General features: G+C 39.6%; 1 pseudogene; it reads left to right on the forward strand.

Moving 5' to 3' along the window:
- The first annotated feature begins 5,867 nt into the window (after positions 1-5,867).
- Positions 5,868-6,028, forward strand: LOC122910863 (annotated as a pseudogene).
- The last annotated feature ends 2,791 nt before the right edge of the window (positions 6,029-8,819 follow it).

The raw sequence follows: 8,819 nt of genomic DNA on the forward strand, positions 1-8,819 counted from the left end.
ACTGTTATAACAAAATACTGCTCACTGGGTAGCTTAAAAACAACAGAAAATTCTTTCTCATGGTTCTAGATGCTGGAAATCTGAGTTCAGGGAGCAGCATGGTCAGGTGAGAAAACTTCCAGTCAGACTACTGACTTCTCCTGTCCTCATGAGGTGAAAGAAGAAAAGGACTCTTGTCTCTGGGCATCAGTCTCATTCATGAGCTCTCTATACCCTCATGAGCGCTCTGTACCCTCTATACCCATGCGCTATACCTCTCAAAAACCCACTTTCCAATCTTATCACCTTGGGGATTAGGATTTCAATGTATGAATTTTGGGATCATATACTCAGACCATAGCATTCAGTCTTACCTGATTTCTTGGAGGGGAATACCCATCTGGAAATCTCTTGTAGCTCTTTGCTTCAACTCCAGAGTAAGCTAAGTTAGAGAAAATGGCCACCAGAGTGAAAGAAGAAGGTGGAAATACACAGGAAAAAAAAATTAGTATTTGAGGGGTGCCTGGGTGGCTCAGTGGGTTAAGCCTCTGCCTTCGGCTTGGGTCATGATCTCAGGGTCCTGGGATCGAGTTCCGCATCAGGCTCTCTGCTTGGCTGGGAGCCTGCTTCCTCCTCTCTCTCTGCCTACTTGTGATCTCTCTCTGTCAAATAAATAAATAAAATCTTTTTAAAAAGTTAGTATTTGAGATTAAAGCCTACCACAAGATCATGTTCAACCAAAAGACAGAAAGCTAGGGCAAATAAAACATATTTTTTAAAGATATTTTTTAGATGAGGGACTTGAAGATCAAGTTATTTGTGTTTGTACATGATCACCCAAGAGGATGGTTCTGGACTCAAGACATGAATCCAGGTTGCCAGTGCATCTGTTTCTATAGCTTACTTCATCTAACAAGATGCTGACAATCTCAGTGGCAAGCCAGGTGTCAAAACTTGTTCCATATGAACTCATGTGACTTAAAATAGTCATTACATGTGTTGGTATTCCTGTGTAGGAGCTATTATACTTCTGAAATGCTCAGACTTGTGGCGGGCCTAAGTCAATAACATTTCCTACAGAATTTTGGCTTTTCTTTGCAGTGGTTGGCCAAAGACTTAAATCTCTTAGTCTTCCCAGCTTATCTTTCTATATATCTGCCTGCTTTCAGAGAACAGGTCCTATAGTGCTTTAATAGTAAACTTGAGTCTTCTGAACCCCAGTACTTTTTAGGGAGCTACAATACAAACATTAAGGATTAAGTGTGAAAGGGTAGGCCACAATATGCAAGAGAACACATCCACAATAGTCAAAGAAGGAGGGGGATTCTAAAGACAAGTACTGAAAATACACAAAATTGGTCTTAGGGGTCTTCCTTCCATTTATCTTCCTCTCTGCCATACCTATGGAACTCTTATGATGAATTTGTGCTTATTCCAGTGAAGTAACACATATCCCTAAATATGTGATAATTTACAGTTTCATTAAGGAACACAAGGCCATATGACTGCCTTTACTCTCAGAAGATCATGCCACAGTTGTCAGTTATTTTCAAATGTATCAAGGGTCAGTTTATGGCTGACTCTATACCTAACTCCAGTCGATCCCTTCCTGAGATCAGGATGTTCTTATTTTTCACAGGTACCACTTAAAATACACTTTTATAAAGTCATTTCCAAGGTCTTATCATCACCACATCTTCCTTGTGGATTATGGCAATAGCTCCCTGAACTCCTGTCCTCCGGTCCCCAACAGCTACTCTCTGCACAGTAGCTAGAATGAGCCTTTGAAAACATTAATCTGATCGTGCTACGCCCTTACTGAAAGCACTATAATGACTTTCCATCACTTCAGTGTAAGATCAAAGCCCTTTCCCTGATCTGGTCCCTCTTTATCTCTCTGACCTTATTTGATCGAGACTCATGCCTGTCTCTCTGAACATGCTTGCCTCGGGGCCTTCACTGTTAGGGCTCCTCTCTCTGAAATGTTTTCCCAATGGCTTACTCCTTCAACTGTCTCTAGTCTTTGCACAACTACTACTTCATCAGAGAGGTCCTCCTCCAATACCTTCTCTAAAATAGCAATAGCCTTAGTGGTTTTTCAGCTACCCCATACATAGAGGGTTAGAAGAGACACAAGGAAGAGGCAGGCCATTTCAGATTGGTAAGTGACGGGTTTAACAAACAAGGGAATTTACACATGAGACCTGTCTGTGAGAGGCCACAGGGTGAGTGGATCTCTTTGCCCAGCTACCAGAATCTTAAAAGTTGATGTAGAAGCCTTAACTGGGTTTTGTCACATACACTATCTAGATGGTCCTAACAATACATTGCCTTCTCAAGGCTGCATCTTTCAAAATGGCTCCCACTGTGGGAATGATGGGCAAAATGCACATCCCAAAGACAGGAGAGGAGATTAGGAGCCATGGATTACCCAGGTCCAGCTCTTGGATCCACCAGTAGTCACATCCTACGGATAATGTCCTCCAACCATCTCCTCCTTCACTCTTTTTTTACTTTGCATTTTCTCTCCAACTTTTTACTGCCTGATGTTATATGATATACCTAAATCCTCCTGCTCCACAAGGGAAGACACCTTCTCTGCTGGTCCACTGACAAAAACTCTCAGTGCTTATTAGTTGCTTGGTGCTTATTAGTTCACAAGTATTTGTGAAATGGCCTCATAAAGTATGCTGTTTCTACTGATGTTACACAGATTGTTTTAGAAGTATTTGCACTGGCCGTTTGCTACTCCCATACTTTGAACCAGTAAATTTGTTTTGAATTGTGATGAAAGTAATTCATCACTAAGAGTGTGACATTTAATGCTTAATTTACTTTATGTATATATGAAGGGATTTAAGCAACCTTCCTGTATTTGCATCTCCTTCACATCTTTATATCCTTTAAAGAGCAGGAGAGAAAAGGGTGGGGTTAATGAAGGCACACTGAAAATAGAATCTCAATTTACTACTCTGCTTATCGTTACCAAAATCTAATGCTTAGGAGGCTCATATAGTCCTCCATCAAAAGTGCCTTGATGAGAAAAATAAAAATAGGACGCCTTGGTGGTTCATTTGGTTAAGGGTCTGGCTCTTGATTTCGGCTCAGGTCATGATCCCACAGTTGTGAGATGGAGCTCCACCTGAGGCTCCTTGCTGGGCGTGGACACTGCTTAAGATTCTCTCTCTCCTTTTGCCTCTGCCCCTTCCCTGCCACTCTCTCTCCCTCTCTAAATAAATAAATAAATAAATAAATAATAAATAAAAGTTTAAACACCTTTCTTCCAAGTAGTGATTGCTTGACTTTCTGTTTGGTGTGAACATTGATATGAGGACTCCTTAAAATAAATCCAAAGCCCCCTCAAAATTTTTGGCCCATAAATATGGAGATTAATGCAGTTAACATTTCTAAAGGCCAAATTTCCACTATGTAACGTGATTTATAAACATCATCTAATGTGTTGCTTAATACACTGTAGGTATTCAGAAATGTTACTTCTCCTCTCACCCTTACCTCATTTTCTCAGCTGTGACATGGAAGAAAGAAATGTTAGTAAGTTCTAAGTGTGAGCTATCTTTCCTCCTCCGTGCATCGTCTTTAAGCCAGCCCAGACCTTTTTTTTTTTTTTAAAGATTTTATTTATTTATTTGACAGAGATCAGAAGTAGGCAGAGAAGCAGGCAGAGAGAGAGGAGGAAGCAGGCTCCCTGCTGAGCAGAGAGCCCGATGCGGGACTCGATCCCAGAACCCTGGGATCATGACCTGAGCCGAAGGCAGAGGCTTTAACCCACTGAGCCACCCAGGCGCCCCCCCCAGGCCTTCTTTTATTGGAATATTCTTCTATTGGAAGAAATATTCCAATATTCTTTTATTGGAAAGGATGCAAGTAATGAGTAAAGTGAGGGAAAGTACTAGCAAAATGACTAACATTATCTATATAATAAACCCCAAAGTGCAGGAGGATGCAGAACGCCTGAAGGAGTTTATGGAGACTGTGTAGAAGAAGAGATGTGCTAAGTTGAGAGATGAGGAGATGACACTTGGAAGCTACAGGGAGTGGACAGTTGCCAAAAAAGTGAAGTAATTAGCGAGCCACTGGAAAAGAGCCTTTCTAGAAGTTTGGGAAGCATTGTAATTGGAATGTCCTTTGTAAAATTTTTGGATAAAACTTAGAGTCAAAATTCAAACTGCTCTCAATTAAACTTCTGTTGCCAAATTCTAGGTTTTTGTTTGTTTTAATTGTCATTCTTTCCTGAGGCCATGCTCAAAGTGAGGGCAAGGCAACCTGTCTTCATCTGCCACCTCCACCCGCCAACCCTCCTTCCACTGCTCCCATGAGAAATTTAAATTCTCTAAGTTCATAGACTTTCTAGATGGAACTTGGGTGGGTAATATAAAGCTGAATTTGGAAAGATTCCTAGAATTATCCTCCATGAATGCCACTCAAAGAAGAAAGGAAATGAAAGAAATCGGTTTGTAAAGAGTAAAAGGTATTATAAATACATATCTTGTCTCTCTTTGCAGAGGCTTACAACATGCTGAAAAAAATATGTGTAATACCTCTCTATTTGAGGACCCCTGTGTGGCTCAGTTGGTTAAGCATCCGCCTTCAGCTCCTGGGGTCCTGGGATCAAGTCACTGTATTGGTTCCTTGCTCAGTGGGGAGTCTGCTTCTCTTTCTGCCTGCCACCCTCAGCCACCTTCTCTTTTCTTTTCTTTTCTTTTTTTCTTTTAAAGATTTAATTTATTTATTTGACGGAGAGAGATCACAAGCAGGCAGAGAGGCAGGCAGAGAGAGAGGAGGAAGCAGGCTCCCCGCGGAGCAGAGAGCCGGATATGGGACTCGATCCCAGGACCCCGAGATCATGACCCGAGCCGAAGGCAACGGCTTAACCCACTGGGCCACCCAGGTGCCCCTTCTTTTTTCTTTTTTAAAGATTTTATTTTTTTTATTGACAGAGAGAGACAGAGAGAGAGTGGGAGGGGCAGAGGGAGAAGCAGACTCCCCTCTGGGCAGGGAGACTGATACAGGGCTTGATCCCAGGACCCTGAGATCATGACCTGAGCCAAAAACAGATATTTAAGCGACTGAGCCACCTCCTTATGTGCACACACTCTCTCTCTCTGACAAATAAATAAATAATCTTTAAAAAATACCATACTATTTGATTCACCACCCAAGAAATGAGGAAGCCAGAGTGCATAAGATTAGCCATTCCACAAATAACTGAGGCAGTGAGGGAGGGAAAAGGTATTTAGAATCTGTATATATAGGGGGGAAGAGATGGCTTCTTTTATAAGAGTTAAAGAGTAAAAGAAAATACTCCCAAAAGGTTTTGACATAGAGAACCGAAAAAAGTAAACTTTAGAAATTTTGTGATGTTAAAACTGAAATCTGTCTATTGATATTTTTAAAAGAGACTGCATTAAGCAAACAATTTGTTTTTGGTTACTTTTTATTTTTTTAAGATTTTATTTATTTATATGAGAGAACAAGAGAGAGCATTGCACAAGGAGGGAAGAGGAGCAAAGGGAGAACAGACTCTCCACTGAGCTGGAAGCTCAGTGCAGATGCAGGGCCGGATCCCAGGACCCCAGGATCATGACCCCTGCCAAAGATAGACCTTTAATGGACAGAGCAACCCAGGTGCCCCTGCTTTTGGTTACTTAAAAAAAAAAAATGTCTCTGCTGAGACTGCATTCAAGGCAAGATCCTACTAGGCTGACTCCTTGCTTGTGACAAGCATATTTTTTTTTCTTTTTTAATCCCCTTTTTATCCCTTTTTTACCTACAGGTAAACTTTAGGAGGGTCATTTGTTTATTTATCCACAGAGTCTATGACAATACCAGCACAAAATACATATTTAATTGATTAATTAACGAAAGATTCAATTACTTGGCCTTTTGGCTAAGATCAAGTGTGGTATCTGTTCTTACCTGTTTAATCAAATTTTTAAAGAGGAAAAAAACACAATTGATTGCTATTGTCTATATTCACAAAATTCATTTGTTTTGGACACTTAAGAGATCTAGAACAATTTTATTTCAACTTTAGGACAAAAAAGCGTGTATTGAAAAAGAACCAGGAATTATGAATGATGTTCATGTCAGAAAGTGGTCAACTGAGTGGCTATTCATATATTTATCAGAAATTTGGTTTCTCGCCATTTTATTTCCATCCAGCCACCCATGGAAGCAATACTTATAAATATTTTATTGAATAGCTTTCATTTTAACATAAGCAGTAAGTAGGAGAGCAGATGCTTCTGCATCTACGGGATTGCCTTTGTGATGAAGCCAAATGCCAGGGCTGCTTTGGCAAGAACTTTAATATTGGCTAGGTCTCAGGATCAACTGTCCTCATCAGAATTTATTATTTTTTTCAAGTTATCATATAATAACTTCTAAATATTTTATTAACTGGTTTGAAGAAAGTTCATTTCCCTCAAATTCTCAACTAAAACCAGCATCATTTGGGGATAATTGTTTTTGACAGCTCCCCTTCTGAATGAGCACCTGCCTGTGTTATGTACCCTCTTCTCAGCCTTACTCATAGTGGCCACTTTCTTGCTATCATTCTGCCTTGTCCCACACCTCCTGACATTTAATGATTCCAGACAAATGATAGGGGAAATTCTGGCCCAACTTAAATTCCACACTATTTCCTTTCTCCCTTCTCTGGGTCTTTACTTTCTTCCTTCCATTTAACTTGATACAGCTCAATTAATTCTATCTTGGGCAATTTTTATTTTACACCTGAAAAAGGTATGATTTATCTCTACTGGCTGTATAGAATATTTGGTCACACAGGTTTCTGAGGGAGGGGATACAGGGACATTAAATTTCAATTAAATTCTTCATATTCTATGTTATGTATTTGCCACAAATTCCTGATCTTATCCCAGTGAAATGGATTATATCATAAACCAAATATAGTGGCCTAAACAAATAAGTTTATTTTTGTTATATAAGAAGTCCAGAAGTCGACTGCAGGGTAAATTTAGTAACTCAGCAATCAGGGATGACTTCTCTCAGCCTTTCCATCAGAGTTGCAAGGTGGTTCAGAGGCTCTTGCCATCATATCGTATCCAGCCAAGAAAAATAAAGAAGGAAAAAGCACAACTAACAGATGTCCACTTGCATCTCATTAGACAGAAGTCTGTCACACAGCCAAACCTAACAGGATGCTGACTGGACCAACCTACAATGTCTATCACACTCACCTTACTACTTTCTTTAAAGGTCTTTGCTTAATGCTCCTGCCCTAATATTTTACGTAGCTCTCCAGAACTGAGGGCTTCTCTGAAATGGAAAGAAAAAGAACACAAACGAGAGGGAGGCTATTTGAATCACTTCGTTCCTCCCACCGAGTCTACCACTGCTGAGCACTGCAGAAGCAATTATAATCTTGATGATATCACTTGATTCTTGACATATCAGTGTCTCTCTTCACTAAAGAAGAGGATTTACTTCTGAAAATAGGGAAGGCTCACCTCAAAACTATATTGTGAATGTCCAATTTGTACCTAGAGAATGTTATTTCAAAGCATGAGGGCATCCTTTAGAATTGTAAACATCTCATCTACTTTTTATCTTTATCCCCATTCTCAGTAATATTGAATAATATGCTGATATTATAGAAAAACAATTTGTTTTTCTAAATTTCTTTTTTTAAAAGATTTTATTTATTTATTTGCCAGAGAGAGATCACAAGTAGGCAGAGAGGCAGGCAGAGAGAGAGGGGGAAGCAGACTCCCCCGCTGAACAGAGGGCCCAACGTGGGACTTGATCCCAGGACCCTGAGATTATGACCTGAGCTGAGGGCAGAGGCTTTAACCCAGCAGGCACCCCTGCTTTTCTAAGTGTCAAAAGCAGATTAATATATTGCCTGACTTTCAAAACAAATAAAATCTGTTCAATCTAGGAATTTGTTTGCCTTTGGAGTATAATTTTCCTCCAAATTTCTATTTTAGAAGAGTTACTAAAAGGGAACAAAAAAACACCCTTCTTTCTGTCACTTACATTCACCACATTTTAACATTTTACCACCTCTAAATAAGAAAGCATTTAGCTCCAAAGACTTAAGATGTCTTCTTACATAACCATAATACAATGTTTAAACTAAAGGAATTTAATACTGATTTGTTGGCATTGTTATCATATATTGTACATTCTCTAATTTCTCATATAATCCCAGTATGTTCCATATGTCTTTTCCCTCTCTCCAGGACTCAATCAACAAAATTAATTGCTATCACTCCTTAGTCTACTGTAATCAAGAATAATTCACTGTTTTGTTTTGTTTTTTCTTTCATGGACACTGATGTTTTTCGAGAAATGTGAGACTTTGTTTTCAGAGTGACTCTTAATGGATTTGATTGTTTCCTTAAGATTAGATTCAGATTAAGTTTTTCAGAGTCCATAGTCTCTCATGGTTCACCTCCCCTTCCAATTTCCCCCAACTCCCTTGTCCTCTCTATCTCCCCATGTCCTCCATGCTATTTGTTATGCTCCACAAATAAGTGAAACCATATGATAATTGACTCTCTCTGCTTGACCATCTGAGGGTTTTGAAGGGGCAGGGGGTGGGAGGTCGGGGTTCCAGGTGGTGGGTATTGCATGGAGCACTGGGTGTGGTGAAAAAATAATGAATACTGTTATGCCGAAAATAAATAAAAAATAAATTTAAAAAAAGATTAGATTCAGGTTAAACCTTTTAACAAGAATACTATGTGTAGATGATTTTTGTATCATTCTCAGTACATCCTATCAGGAGAAGTATGATATTGGTTTGTCCTGCTACTGGTGGTATTAAATTTGGTCATTTGGTAAAGGTAGTG

The sequence above is a fragment of the Neovison vison genome, chromosome 6 (assembly GCF_020171115.1).
Source record: "Neovison vison isolate M4711 chromosome 6, ASM_NN_V1, whole genome shotgun sequence".
Lineage (NCBI taxonomy): Eukaryota > Metazoa > Chordata > Mammalia > Carnivora > Mustelidae > Neogale > Neogale vison.